The sequence below is a fragment of the Xenopus laevis genome, chromosome 1S (genome assembly GCF_017654675.1).
Source record: "Xenopus laevis strain J_2021 chromosome 1S, Xenopus_laevis_v10.1, whole genome shotgun sequence".
Taxonomy (NCBI): domain Eukaryota; kingdom Metazoa; phylum Chordata; class Amphibia; order Anura; family Pipidae; genus Xenopus; species Xenopus laevis.
Genome location: NC_054372.1, coordinates 159,408,213 through 159,424,040, shown reverse-complemented (window position 1 = coordinate 159,424,040; position 15,828 = coordinate 159,408,213). Strand labels below are relative to the sequence as shown.

General features: G+C 41.6%; 1 protein-coding gene across 6 annotated transcripts in view; it reads right to left on the bottom strand.

Moving 5' to 3' along the window:
• Positions 1 to 12,994, bottom strand: part of sema6a.S (semaphorin 6A S homeolog) — a 132,916-nt gene extending 119,922 nt beyond the window's left edge. For all 6 annotated transcript variants that reach the window (XM_041580432.1, XM_018244300.2, XM_041580428.1 and 3 more), the window contains exon 1: positions 12,601 to 12,994. The gene's annotated coding sequence lies outside the window, so the exon portion shown is untranslated. The remainder of the gene's footprint in view (positions 1 to 12,600) is intronic.
• Positions 12,995 to 15,828: the final 2,834 nt, after the last annotated feature.

Genomic DNA, 15,828 nt, shown 5'->3' with positions numbered 1-15,828 from the left:
CTGGTTCCAAACTTCCGGGGCCCCCCCACGCACATGCGTGAATCCCGTGCTGAACATTGCTTTCTTTTGGGGGCCGGCAGATCCGGGGGAGCCCAGTCCAACCCTGCAAAGTATAGATGGGGCTTGTGGGACCCCAGTCAGACACTGGGAGTGTAGGTGCACCATACAACACGAAAAAGGTTTTATCTTTCAGATAGCCATGTTTTTTTTTTTGCATAGACACCAGACAATTGCTTCTTTTCCAATATGGAAAACCAAGCTATGGCACATATTGAGCTGATCCAGTCATTTGGTCCCCAAGTGAATAACACGAAGGATCTATGATCATATGCCAGCCTCACGGAGCAAGAATATTAAAGTACGTAGAAGGATCACCGGCACACAGGAGTTTAGTTAAGCAGGGCAAGCCCTTGCAATTTTATTAAATGCAGTGCGGCACTGCATTTAATAAAATTGCAAGGGCTTGCCCTGCTTAACTAAACTCCTGTGTGCCGGTGATCCTTCTACTTACCCTGGCTGGGCGGTTGCCGATTCCCCCATCACTGAGCACCAGGAACCTCTGCTGGGGTTTGTGAGGTGTGCAGTTTCTCCAAATTGGCCAAGAATATTAAAGGCCAAGTCAACCCCAAAATAAAAATTTGCATAATAAAAGAAAACATAATTCTAAACAAATTTCCATTATACATTAAAAATGTTCAGTGCTTTAAGTTATTTGTAAAAACAATTTATACTGAAAGCAGTGTTTGCTTAACTCCTGTTTGTTACTTTTGAAACAATGTTGCAAAAGTCTTAGTTCCCCAGCAAAGACCGGTCTGTTACTCAGCTGCTTGTCTTACATTGTATCAACAGTCTGAGCCATCAGGCCACAGAACAAAAACAGACAAACACTGCTTTCAATAGCAATACATAACTTAAAAAAAAACAATAGAAAATGTGTAATATATGTGATACTGCTAAGTTGCTTAGAATTAGTTTTTTTTTTAGGCAAAAAAAATATTTTTGGGTTGACATTCCATTTAAGCCTTCCCATTCAATAATTGGCAAGGTCCCAGGGTGGGAACAGTTGAAGTCTCAAACAATTGGCAACTAGTATAAGAGTAGCTGCACTGGCAGTGAATAACTGGAGTGTGTGACTAAGAGAAATGCCAGTTTATGTTAATAGGACATTAATAGATCAATTACAAAAATATCTTGTCTTGCTATGTAAAGCATTGCTTGAGTAAACAGGAACTTTTTTTTTTAATTCATTTATCTCTGTGTTTTTCAAAAAGATTAAGATTTCTACTCTAATAACTGATAAATTCAGCAAATTTATATTTAACCATCAAAGATTCCCTGCCCCTTTAAGCAGAGCTCTCCATTCCTTCTGTAAGTGATCATGTAAGTTTATAATACAACATAAGTCATTTAGAAGGCAGAATGGATAGAATTTCCTATTCTTTTCTTTCAGCTGTTTACTAAAGTAACACGCCACTTAACCTATCTCTAACACAGACTTTTTACTTAATTACCTAGTAAGGTAGATCACCCCTATGAAAATAACGAAGAGATACCAACGGCTATAAATAATTACATACATGTTCAATATACACATTATATAAAGTGTTTTGGCTTTTTTTTTTTTTTAAAGCAGCCAGTGAGATGTTGGAGTTGTAGATCATATCAAGGGGCACAGGCTTTTCACCCTTTGTCTGAGAAGAAAAAAAGCTCATCTTGAGTAAATGGATTTTGTTGCAACTTAGGCCACTGTAGGTCAAACTGTGCAGCACAGCAGCAGATTTGTTTGCGGTATATTCAGTTGGTATAATGCCATTAGAGTTCTACTGAATCTAAAACACATATTGCAGGCACATGTGTTGTGCACCTTCAGTTAAACCACACATTAAGGAACTTAGTATTTACTCACTGTCACCGATTAACCACCAAATGTGTGTGGTACAAATGTTTATTCCTTCAATGAAAATCTATGGCCTATGACCCCATTTGTAACCTTTTGTGCCAGATGTTACTAGACTTGCCATATATCAATGTATTATGGAAGTTTTAGGACAGAGACACATGCTCAGATTCGGGGAGATTAGTCGCCCATCGACAAATCTCTTCTTTGTAGGGGCGACCATTCTCCTCGAACTGGAAGCTCACGAGGAAACTTCGGACGACTTCAGAAAACAAAGTGCTCAGAGTGCCATCCCGCGGGCGATTTAGATTCTAGCTGGCGGGAGGCAGTTTGGGAAGATTAGTCGCCCTGAAGAAGATGCGATTTATCGATGGGCGACTAAATCTCCCTGAATCTGAGCGTGTGTCTGCCCTTAGACTGGAAAAATCTGGGGACTCAATGCTAGGAAATTAAATTTTTTTTACCCTGTGAGGGTAAAGTTACAATATGTCAAATGTTTTGTGAACAGACCGCTAAGTTATACCAGGACATGCCAGATCTTCCAATGAAAACTAAAATATTCCTGCCAATTACAAACAGATACATTGCCTGCCCAGTGATTAAAACATAACAAAAAGGTGCTTAACAAGTGCTGAAATAGAAGCTGACAAAATCATTTAATCTGGTCATGATGAGCCAAACTGGTTCATGTGTGTGGTCCCCAAGTGAACATTTAAAAAAATGTTTTTTGCAGAATAAAAATGGCCGATTAACCCATCAGCAACGTTCCCAAAACATGTCCAATAAGAGGCCGCATGTACCAATGAGAGTTGAGAACCGGCAGGGTCAGGAAGAGTTGATGACCCAGTTTCTTAATGGAGCTTTGACAATTTTATTTGAAGTTACCCAGCACTTCTGGAGTTAGTTAGCAACAATGCCCTGTTAATAAGGACCCAAAACAGAACAGAGGCCAAAGGTCACATTGCCGTCTTTTCCCATCACAAATGCTCTGGTCTATTTATGTTAATAATAAACAAATATCGGCATTACACTCATTTTGGTCAGTATAAACAATTACAGAAATCCAATTGTGTATTTGAACTTTTAAAGTTAAACAGATTTTAAAACAGCTTAATTGAATTACCCTGCAGGTTATAAAATTTCTCATTAGCCTTTGCCTTTATCACTAGTTTAGGGATTTAAAAGGCTTCTATGGCATTAATGCAACCTCTAGACCAGAAACTTCACAGTTCTATTTTTTAAAGAACAAAGTAAAAAAAGTAAATCCTGGAAAAATATATTGGCTGGATTTTCCCATAACAAGGCCCGCAGAGACACATCTAGGAGCTGCCTCCTTTAATCCAGAGCTGAATAATGTTCAAAATCGCTTTCTGTTCTTTTTCAACTTCTGCTTTCTGCCAAAATAACTGCAAGGATTGCAAGTCCTCTTACACGCCAAACCTTTCCCAAGGCACCCCAACACTAACCGAGGCACAGAAACTATAGCAACTGCATGAGAAAGCACTTTTCATGATTAATAGATGAAGATCCAGTTACGGTCTCTAGCTGGGCAATAATTTAAAGATGTTCGAGGAATTAACGAAATAGCTCACGCTGAAACGCCGTCAGATGAAATAGGAAACATGAACACAAATACGGCGTGACATCAATCAGTACATCAGAACTGAGACCTTCAATTATAAAAAACATATCAAGCTTGCCTCTCTGTTCTTTGTTCTCAGTACAGATGGCTCCTAATTACAGTTGGGGGAAAAGACAACGCAAGAATTATTGCAGTCACAGTTCTCACTTTGAAAAAAGGTGATGTCGGTCAACGCCGAAAACATCTGACGAGGTAACTAGGCCTCTGTGGAACTGGGGTATCAATAATGCTCCTGCAAATAAGGGCAGGATTTTATGTTTTATCATAAGGAACTACAATAAAAAAAAAGAAAGAAAAAGAAGAAAAAAAAAGAAAAAGGAATCGAGCACAGAGCCTTGCATCAGCTCCTTTCTGCTGGAGGGGCTTCTCTGCCTTATGTAAAATTAATGATGACTGAATCATTTAACGCACAGATATTCAGTCTGAAGATCTCCCAACTATATTGAAGCTAAATCATTCAGTTGCTTTGGTGTTTCCAGAATGGAGCTGAACAGAGTCATTGGCTAGGAAAATGAAATAAGGGCAACCAAAGGAGCCATTGTTATTATTATTCTTGATTTATATAGCACTGCCATGGTTCTCAGGGCTTTACAGAGATACAACATCACGGACATGAGTCTCTTTCCCATTGTAACTTTTACCAGGAGCCAATGACAGGCCTGTTTTTGGAGTATGGGGGAAAGCAGAGTTACTTGGAGGAAACCTACACAGACATGGGAGGCAGCAATGCTAACCATTGAGATGTCTACGTAGAGCAACCTTTTATACCTATGAGCAAAAAATTAGGGCTGTGATTGGCTATTTGGTAGCTCCTATTTCAACTGGCAACATATAGGAGGCTCTGTTTGGCAGTACACCCATTTTTTATGCAACCAAAACTTGCCTGCAAGCCTGGAATTAAAAAATAAGAACCTGCTTTTAGGCCACTGGGGTCAACATTTAAGGGGTTGGTGAGCAGCATGTTGCTTGGTTGGGCTACTGGTTAGGGATCACCGACTTAAGCTGGCCACAGACGCAAAGATCCGATCTTATGAATCAACATACGATCGGACTTCCCCATCTCCCGACCTGCCACTAACAATTCAGATCAAATAAAGTACAAAAGAACAGATCAGCCGATGTTCTGCCCCTGACAGCAATTGTACGAAAGTTATGTCCGACCAAAGTTAGTGACAGTCTCCCTCTGAAAATCGTACGATCGGCAATACATGTAGAGATATTACCCGCAGCCGACAGAAATCTTTTAACCTGTCCGATCGACCAAACGACCAATCTCCTCCAGACAAAAAATGATGGGACTCTCCACACACGGTCCGAAAATCGTACGAATTCTCGATTCGTACAATCAGATCTTTACGTCTATGGCCAGCTTTAGAGTAAGAAAAAGGATCACCTCTAGTGACATGGCCAGCTCTCACTTCATCTTGTCAGAGAAATAAAACTGTGCAAGAATGCATTGAAGGCATGGCCTCATACTTTGGAATGGAAAGACATATGGCCTGCCACTTTGAGCCAAACTGTTAAGAGGTCTCAGACATCCAAACACCTCTTAAAGACAAAAGAAATAGGCATAAAATCTGGGAAAACGAAAGAAACAATAAAAAAGGTCCTGTGCTGGCATAGTTCCTGCCAGAACAAACATTCTGAAGGGGAGAAATACCCTTTGTTTCCAAAGAAGCAGTGGCTTTGTTTTTTTTTTTTTTTTGCTAGCAAAGACAATGGAGCCACCAACCAGATGATTTGTCTAGGAAGTTATCCAGACCTGCCTCTTTTCATCACTTCACGTCCCAGAACTGGATTAGTCTCTTTAGTCAATGGCTAGTAAGGGAAGTATCCTTTTTAAAGGCTGACATGGAAGTGCCTCGGCATTGAACATGGCTGATAACAACAACAGTGGATGCTGGGGGCACAGTTCAGCAAGAAAAAGGGGGGTAACTTGTGAATAATAGTGTATGCTACAGGAGAGAATAATACATCCATTCTGACTAACTGGCAAATAGCAGTACATGAGTAAACACATCCTCGGAGAAGGTCCGAGTAGCTGTCACTCTCCTCCTTTGATTTGATCTTATCACGGTCACGTCATTTGGGTGCATTTTCTGTGTTTATAGCGAGTACTGTGCTCCCTTAATCTGTGGCCATCATGGACTTTTCTTTGATGTGATGACTGCATTAGTCTGTAGCAAACAGAGAGAAAACTTTATGCTGGACACACACACAGGACAATATTATCCAAAACTATTTTGTGCCCTGGCATATTATGAGTCTGTATAGGGTCCCAAAACTACTTTGTATTCAAGATCCAGATTTAAAGCCACCTTTTCTGTGCAACCAATGAGCATATCCATATATGCCAACTAGCTGAACTGCCTTCCTGGAATACATAAGTTAAAATTCTAACAGGTTTAACACTAATCATTCCAAACATTTTATTGCATGCTTATCATATAGTTAACATAGCAGCATCACTTAATATAAATGACAGACATTTCAGAAGTACACCCAAAGGGAACCAGTTTAGCTGCACAGTTTAGGCTATAGCGGAGGCATACTGCAATTCAATCCAACAACAAAAAAAGCAGTGGATGCAATTACCTAGTCCAACTGACCCCCCCCCCCCCAAAAAAAAACCCCAATATACTCATAGGTATACTAATCCAACATACACACCTTCTGATTTGGTCTGATGAAGAAGAAGTGATAGAATAAACACCATCAAAGGGTCACACTATCCTGTAATATCCTGGAATCTCTACTAAAGGTATGTCACAACCCTACAGGCATGGTGAGCAGCAATTCCTGGAATTCTGGGTGGGGATAAGGAATCCGGGAATTGCTGTTCATAAAATCCTGAGTCAAGATGTTTAACAGCCCTGGACCATTACTTATTTAGTGAGCATGCAGGGGCCACAGATCACCTGGGAATTATCCCTGAGGTGTCAATCCATCACTGCTGGTCTATAGTTATTTACTACATGCCAACTCACAAAGCAATACATATGTGCTACACACGTAGATAATTGATTTCCTTGTTTGCTTTATAAACAGAATATAACCATTGGCATCTTAAAGAAATATCTGGAATAATAAAGGGCAGAGAGGGCCCATTAAAGCCAATGAACATCTAGTGACACAACCTGTGTAAAGGATGTTAAAATCATATAATTTACCATCCAAATGTTATAAACCATGACACAAACTAAATTGTATAAAACACATACACATATTTATCATATTATGCATATTACACAAGTGAAGTCAACAGACAGCACAAAACAATTCTAAGAAGCAAACTTACAAACTTTTAACCAACTATGAACAACAGGGGTGTCCACCTAAAGGCCTTTGGGCCAATATCCACCCCCCTATGTATCTGTACCTATACAAAGCTGAATTAAATCAATTATACGTCTATAGCATCATTAAAGTTGCTTTAATAACTACCATATCCTAGGCCTATTATTTACGCTGAATTCAGCACGGCAATTCCTATTTAGAGGACTATCCTGCTTCTCTGCATCACAGACACAACCAGTGCTTTATTCCACAAAACACAATCGTGGGAATGTAATTAAAGTCGCAAAGAGCAAAACAATTTGCAACAATTAGTTTAAAAATCCACATTTCGCAATGCAATATTGTTCCTTAAACTGTTATTGCATTGCGAATTTTAATTGTTCATGCAAATTTTAATTGCGTACTCTTAAGAAGTGCTTGAAGGTGTCGTCATTTTTTGGAGCAAATATAAAGACTTTTTTTTAGTAAGAAGATTTAGTGCATTGGCGCAAACTATAAAATTCGCAAACGGTCTTCCACTGTCGGAAGTGGTCGCTAAACAGTTTCCGGGTTCTCAAAAGATATATTTAAATTCGTGCAAAGCAAAATTTGTTTGTGCAAAGACATAACTTTGCATTGCGAATAGCTTTTCCATTAGCGACTTTTATTACATTCCCCTTTGCCTTAAGCAACATGTTGTTAATATGACATTCTTAAAATGAGCTCAATTCAATGGTAATTAAAACGCAAATGTGCAAAAATATTTAAAGGGGGTGATTCACCTTCAAGTTAACATTTAGTATGTTATACCAATGACCAATTTCAAGTTAGTTTTCAATGGGTCTTCATTATTTATTTTGTATAGTTGTAGTTGTAGAATTATTTGCCTTCTTCTGACTCTTTACAGCTTTTCCAATGGGGGGTCACTGACTCCGTCTAATAACAAATGCTCTGTAAGGCTACACATTTATTGTTATTGCTATTTTATATTACTAATCTTTCTATTCAGACCCTCCCCTATTCATATTCCATATTCACATTCAAATCAATGCATGGTTGCTAGGGTAATTTGAAGCCTAGCAACCAGTTTGCTGACATTGCAAACTGGAGAGCTGCTGAATAAAAAGCTAAATAAATCAAAAACCACAATTATTAAAAAAACAATTGCAAATTGTCTCAGAATATCACTCTCTACATCATACTAATAGTTAACTCAAAGGTGAACAACCCCTTTAATATGACCACTGTGTGTAGCCTGTAAAGCAACGGTCAGTATGAGGGAGCAATCCACCGCTGAAAATCAAATTCTCTCCACCAGGGGAACCATACACACACAATTCACTGATTAAAAGAACAAGTTCTGTACTATATGCTTTATTACCCAATTATGATTTTGTACTTTGAGGATATTCCATATTATTAGAAGTTAAACATATCAACCTTATGTATGCCACACTCACTATCCACACGTAACAAACTTTAAAACAATGTTTTTGCACTGATCACATTATATAGAGAAAAAACATGGTTGGGCATTAAAGCTTATGCAGCGTCCTGAAGATGAAAGTAGCAACTCTGTGTTCTTAGTGTTGATAAGTATGACAAAATCTCCCCCCGTAAACCTTGAGGTTTTAGGGAGCCGTGTATTTGACCCCCGTGTCCTAGTGGCACAGGCCAATACAATAATTGTAATCAGGATAAATAAGATTAATAATGTAAAGCCAAACAATAGTCTCCTTTAACATGCAACTGTATAAAGTAAAATCAGTAAATTAAGGGCACTAATAGCTAATCTAAAACAAGGACACACATTTGCAGCTCTTTATTCACTCTGTTCCAACGCATTTATCACAGGACATGCAAGATGTCAGTTTTATCAACAAAGGCACTGACTTGTCTAACCACATGAAACCATCCCTCAGTTCAGCTCCGGAGACTATCCCCCCACCCCTTTCCTGCCTGGAAAAAAAAAAGAACTTTAATTTGTAATACATTTTTTGCAAGATAAGAACTTGTCCTTTAAATCTATTAGCTTTCATTGACTTATCAGTCAGGAAATCAGAAATAAACAGTAGGGAGTGTAGGGGCATGTCATGTCTGTGATTACTGACTTACCCAAGAAAAAGGCTGAAATAGTAAAGGTTCTGTTGTTGCACAGTAGCTACAGTATGATAACTTTTCAACTTTCGCTACCTAGTTGCTGAGTACTGCTACCCATCATTATAGCCACACAACATTAACAGACTGCTGGGCATGTTAAGTCTTTAAATTGCAACAATATTCCCCAAATCCTCTGCAATGGAAGCCAATGAATTTCAGATTTCAACAATGCACAAAAGCACTCTTGCATACGAAGGGGTTATTTAAACAAAGCAGGGTTACATTGCCTAAATCCTCATTATCTCTTCATTGAATGAGGTAAGGCTTAGTGATTGTTATACCATCACGGGCAAGACAAAAGTCTTTGACTATGCTTGTTTAACCTCCTGCAGTTATTCCCAGCTTCTAGAACATTTTGCTGATAGGACAATCCATAGAAACAAACAAGGATTTCCAATAAAAGGAACCTTATCACTGTCCTTCAAAGAATCCAGCCTAGGACAGCAATTAGTACAACAAAATATTGGCTCTGTCCAAGTCCACTGCAGCCTTGGAAAAAAATCTCCTCTGTTTTAGAAATCTTGTAACAAGCAGATCAAGGGTTTCCAGCCAAGCTCACAAACCCTAAATCAATAACATTTATGTATTTTCCGAAAAAGATTGGAGCCATGTTTCTGACTGGCTATTTACAGTTGGGTTAATGATTAGCATTTAGACTGTGGAGGGCAAGCAGTAAATACATCAGAGGATATCGGTATATTTGGACTTATGGACAGCTAGAAAACAATACCAACACACAGGGGTGCTTTGCCAATGAGGAGAGTTGAGGCCGTCGCCTCAGGCGGCAGCACCCCACTAGGTACCAGGGGCAGCAAAAATGCTGCTCCTGGTACTTAAAGAGCGAATTTCCAGGGGAGAGGGGGCAGCAGCAACTGCTGCTGCCTCAGGCAGCGGAGGGGCCAGGATCGCCCCTGCCAACACACAAAGTAAATACTTTCTTCCCTGGACTGTAAATGCTATAAATAGTTTATTATTGTTTCGCCCTGTTCCATCCAGATTCTAATAACTTCGCAACAAATGTGCTTTCAATTGGGAGTATGACACTGGGGAGATCCAGATCAGTTTAAACAGGCATTATTTGTGCACTATTGTGTATATAGAATCTGCCTTCCTAAAACTGATGACCAGAATTTACAGGGGATGCTGGGCGTTGTAGTTACAGATTTGTTTTACCTGAATCTATTAAAGAGAGCTCAGAAGCAATTGTGTAGCATTAGGAAATCCAGTGCTGTGGGCGCAATTTAGTTGCGTGTGGCGGGGGAAACGGCTGGGTGTCCATATTATTAGGTGTATTGCAGACACAGAGCAGACTGAGAGGTTTTGCACAATTAACCTTTGTTTTATCTCCCAGGCATAAGGCACCACGTGTTTAGTTTCTACTCTACCAACGGACTAGAGGAGCATTTCATGTTTAGTGCAATCAATAGAGCTTTAAATATAGAATGTGCCCAGCGCTCTCTTGGAGAGATAACGGAATGTGGCTTGTTGGGAGCTCTCCTAAGCACTTACTGGGCGAAAAAAGAAAATCAATGTATTAAGGCATAAACACAAACAGTGGGAAGGGTTTTGGATTAGTATAATAGGGGATGCAGTTGAGGCAATACTGTTTGCAGGAAAAAGCAGCGGTTCACACACACACACATATATATTTATATATACACACACAATTCTAAACAGTGGGGGGTTATTACTTGACTCAGTATGAAACCTCTCCTAGCATCCCAGATTCAGCAATACTAGCAGAATATATTTAGCAGCAGAAAATTGATGATGTGTGCTTGCAACAGCATCCAGCTCCTATAACAGAGATACCCTTTATTTCCCCCCAATTCCTCCAGCAGCATTTTCTAATAATGATCTCATTTGGCTTTAGGGGCCCACTGGGATGCTCACAGCCAGTCCCACCAGCTCCCTGCCTTTCTGCTCCATTTACCCAAATGAAGCAGGCAGGACCCAAGCAACATAAGGTGTGTGGGGGGGGGGGATTTACAGCCAGCTTTCCCACAGCTCCCACTGTATCTCTCTGCTGCAAATTCCCAGCCAGAGCATTTAGAGCGCATTACTCTCAGCTGACTGACTTACATGCACATGGGACAGAGGGAGGCACACACCCAGGCATAGGAGAGGCACTGCTGGAGTATGGGGGGCACGGAGTTACTGTAATATCTGCAGTACATATATAATACCTGAAACATCACACTGTTCATAGCAAAGGGCTGAAAGGGTTTCCATTTCTTACTTTAATTTGTGGGACTGGGATGGTAGTGATCCAATTCTGAGGTTCTCATAGTGAAAATAACAACACTCATACAGAGTATTCTACGTACATATTCCCCCAGCATCAACTCTACATTGTGCATTTGCATTACACATACAAACCTGCTCTGTATGACTATACTGTATGATATACTGAGTGGATTAGGTTATCTTTAGAAATGTTGTCTAATCATCCAAAACGTCTAAAAACTCAGCAAAGGCCAAATAAAGCAGATTAAACCCATGGAATTGAAGTGTACCAGTCATTGCCATTACAGACATGTACAAAGCAGGAATATACTGTACACTTGCTGCCTGTACAAGGTTATTACCCCATTCATTATATAAAAAAGACTGAACTTGGCAGTGAGTGTGTAGTGTAAATGTACATCCCACCCTGTTTCCAGGTTACACAGGGAGGGCTCTGGGAACAGTGGCCGGATCTGAGGGTGGGAGAGAGAGGAAATGGCTTTGTTTTTTGCCAGGCGACCCTCACACGACCCTCTCAAGTCTCGTTAAGCCCAGAGCGCTGTAGGGGATCTGAACTGCTTGGCCGGGAAGGGATCTCTATTAACCGCCTCCTCCCTCCCTTCCCTCCACTTGTCCCCAACAGAAGCGCTGACAGTCGCATTTACACGCTCGGTTCCCAATAGAAGAGGGAAGAGCCAGAGCCAGTCCTTGCCTTTGTGTTTGGCATCAGTCAGCGTGGGAATAACCCTTTGTCTGCCACACAGTAGTAGAGCCGCCTGTTACTCACCCTGAGCACATCGCCTCAATGAAATAGACCGTGACATCTAGTAGTGAACGGAGTATCCGACCATGAGTGTGCGACCCCTATCCCTAGCTGGGCACTCAGTGTGCGACCCCTATCCATAGCAGAGCACTCACTGTGCGACCCCTACCTAGCAGGGCACTCACTGGGCGACCCCTATCCCTAGCAGAGCAATCACTGGGTGACCCTTATCCCTAGCAGGACACTAAGTGTGCGACCCCTATCCCTAGCAGAGCACTCATTGTGCGACCCCTATCCCTAGCATATCACTGGGCGAACCTTATCCCTAGCAGGGCACTCACTGGGCGACCCCTATCCATAGCAGAGCACTCACTGTGCGACCCCTACCTAGCAGGGCACTCACTGGGCGACCCCTATCCCTAGCAGAGCAATCACTGGGTGACCCTTATCCCTAGCAGGACACTAAGTGTGCGACCCCTATCCCTAGCAGAGCACTCATTGTGCGACCCCTATCCCTAGCAGAGTAATCACTGGGCGACCCCTATCCCTAGCAGAGCATATGACTATAACTAGTAGTACACAGACTATGGGATGAGTGTGCCAGGCACAGACAGAGTAGAGATAAAGGCACAGTACCTCGGGATCAGGCAGCGCAGTAGTCCGACTAGCTCATGTAAAGTCCCATTAATAATCCAAAGAGAGGGATGCGAGCAGCTGTCCCGTGCAAGCCGGTGTCATTAAAGCTCATGGAACTCCGCTTGTCTATAGCCGAAGGGGATCGCACAAAACTAGAGATAAACCCTTCTTTATACGAGGCAAAAATCCCCACAAGGAATCCAAAGGGTCAAACAGAGAGGGAAAGAGAGAGAATGAGCCCCTTCAGCAGAACGTGAAGCGAGGCTTGTTCATCTCTGATACAAGTGATGTCCGGCTACTCGAGGCAGTTTTTTCCCAAACTCCTACAGGATTCCCAGCAGAGAAGAGCAGCCCGATCCTCACACTGACTGAAGCTCATTGAACTGTATTTGGAGAACAGTTGGGATCTGCCTCTCTCTCTTGGCAGGCACCGCCCCCTCGCCGAACTCCTCAGCTACTGGCCCAGTGCAGCAGGGAAAGCCCGCAGCGGATTGGCTGACTGGCGGGGAGCATTGGTACCCCGGGAAAGCTGCGCTTGGAACACACAGGGGGAGATCATGTTAAAACGGGGCAATGCACAACGGGATCAATTGCTGTAGATAGAATAAATATAGTTGCAGCATGAGGTGCTGCTACCGGGGAGAACAATAGTTACAGGTTCACTAGTACTGTGAGAATTCTACCCACGTGCCTAAGGTAATGACATAATGTCAGGCCGAGTGATGTCACACCTGCTGGCACTTTGGAAAGCAGCCTAATCTTTCTGTGCAACCAGCTTGCCTTGTATTGCTCCAGCAGCAGCACATGGGCGGCAGCTCTCCTGAAATCGCTCTGAAACGCGCCTTCCCTTACGGCACCAAACAAACTCATAGTACCAGGTATATAATAGTAGATTTCTTAAAATTCCGACCTTCATCATTAACACAAGCTTATAAGCACTTTATTGAGATCATAAGTTAATATCTATGAACTATTCATTTATTGTACTAGCACTTTTTAGGAAAAGTTATTGAGAAACTAATGGTCATATAGAAATACAAGTTTATTAATGGTGGGAGAGGTATATTAATTTGTAATTAACTTATTAACTTTATCAGTGAAATATATATAGTAAATCATCTGGTTTGTGTAATTCTTCTAATCATTTTATTATTTTCATCAAGACATCTCAATAGAAACAAGGTACTTAGTATTGATAAATAAGGGGTGTTCTTAACAAACTTATAGTGCCATATATAAATATAGTATATATATAGTAGTACCACACTATATAGAGAGAGAGAGAGAGAGTCTTCAAGCAGTGCCCCCCCCCATTTCTCACCCCACCTTACCATTCATATTGTCCCCGAACCTGTGCCAACAGCCATCATATTGCCTCCATTTGTAACTGTGCCAGCATAAGCCAAAACATCCATCATAATCATATTGCTACCCCCAATATACCAGCAGCAGCCAAAACAAATCCATCATATTGTCCCTAATTTGTACCTGTGCAGGAGCCAAAAACCTATCATATTGCCCCAAGCATCTGTGTACTTGTTCCAGCAGCCACAATATTGGCCTATGTACCTGAGCCAGCAGCAGCCAATCACTCATATTGCCCCCAATCTGTACCTGTGCCAGCAGCAGCCAAAAAATCCACAATATTGCCCCAAATATGTACTTGTGCCAGCAGCAACCAAAAATCCATCATATTGCCCCTAATTTTAACTGTGCCAGCAGCTGCCAAGAGGGTGGTGGGGAGTGCAGAAGGGGGTTGATTGAAACAAGCAGTTTATAAAATTGAAAACTATTAAAGGCCAAGCAAATCAGGATTCAGCACACAGAGCAGACTGAGCCAGCGAGGGCTCTCTCTAGTTGCAGTTCTTTTCCATAAGTCCAACCAGGGCAATCATTCACCCAAACACAAGTTTTGCTAATATCAGGAACATCTAGGGCAGTGGTCCCCAACCAGTGGCTAGTGAGTAACATGTTACTCTGCAACCCCTTGGATGTTGCTCCCAGTGGCCTCAAAGCAGGTGCTTGTTTTTGAATTCTTGTCTTGGAGGCATGTTTTTGTTGTATAAAAATCAGGTTTATGGCTAAACAGTGCCTTCTGTTGGCTGCCAATAAACATAGGGCTACCAAACAGCCAGTCATATTCATTATTTGGCAGCTCCAGGAACTTTTTTCATGCTTCTGTTGATCCCCAAATTTTCTTTACATTTGAATGTGGCTCACTAGTAAAAAAGGTTGGGGACCTCTGATCTAGGGACTGGACAGTCCCACTAACTACTAACAATGCAATTACCATAGGCAATTAGCAGGGCTGCACTGATTGCATGTTCATTGGGCTTGAACTTACATTTTCATGGCTACCCCCAGTAAATATATAGGGTGCTGCTGGAATGTATGGGAAAGGGTTATTACCAGCATGTTTTTCCAGCCTCTGTTGTTGGTCAGTGATTCCCAGTGGATCCAGGGAGTTGTTCAGTGGTCAAATTAGAAGGGTCCACCTGCATGTGTTTTGTACTTGTGATATCTCGTCAATCTGGACTGGTGGTAACAGTGGCTGTGGAGAGAACAGTTTCTGCCAGGCGTTGGGTAGTTCTGGCACAGAAAATGGGAGTCCCTATAGTCAGTGCTGACTGCTGAGCTGTCCATGGATCACTGCTTACACAGATCCGCCAGCAGCAGGTACCAGACTAGATCAGCTATTGGAAAGCTGCCAGAGAACCTCATTTTTTCATACTGGTAAAAGGACCCTCAGCCTTCTCCTCTCCAGCTGCTGATAAACGCAACCTCCCCGCATCTCGGCTCATGCACACCTCATGGCTGTTTTAACTCCTTTGATACCAGAAAGCAAAGCAAAGCAAAGCTGACCCCAAAAAGACTAGTTCAGGGCCAACCAATTAGTGACATCATTTCACAACTTGTTTAGTTCATTGGACTTAATGTTGCTGACTGATTGGTTTGTGCCAAGATAAATATACAGATTTACTGGAGTCAATGTTTCATGTTTCCTCTACTCCAGTTAAGATAATTAATAGCCAGATTGCAGATGGATTAGCCATTTTCCCTGCCAGCCATGCTGAGCCAAGTAGAAAGCCAGAGTCAGGAGTCCAGGCAGTCTGGTGGCTGCAGCTTGTTTTTATCCACTTCATCTCCTTTAATGCAGTCTCTGGTTAACTGAGCTGAAATCAGTTGCTGAGAGATCTGGAAGGATCATGTTTAATAATAAATTAAGTA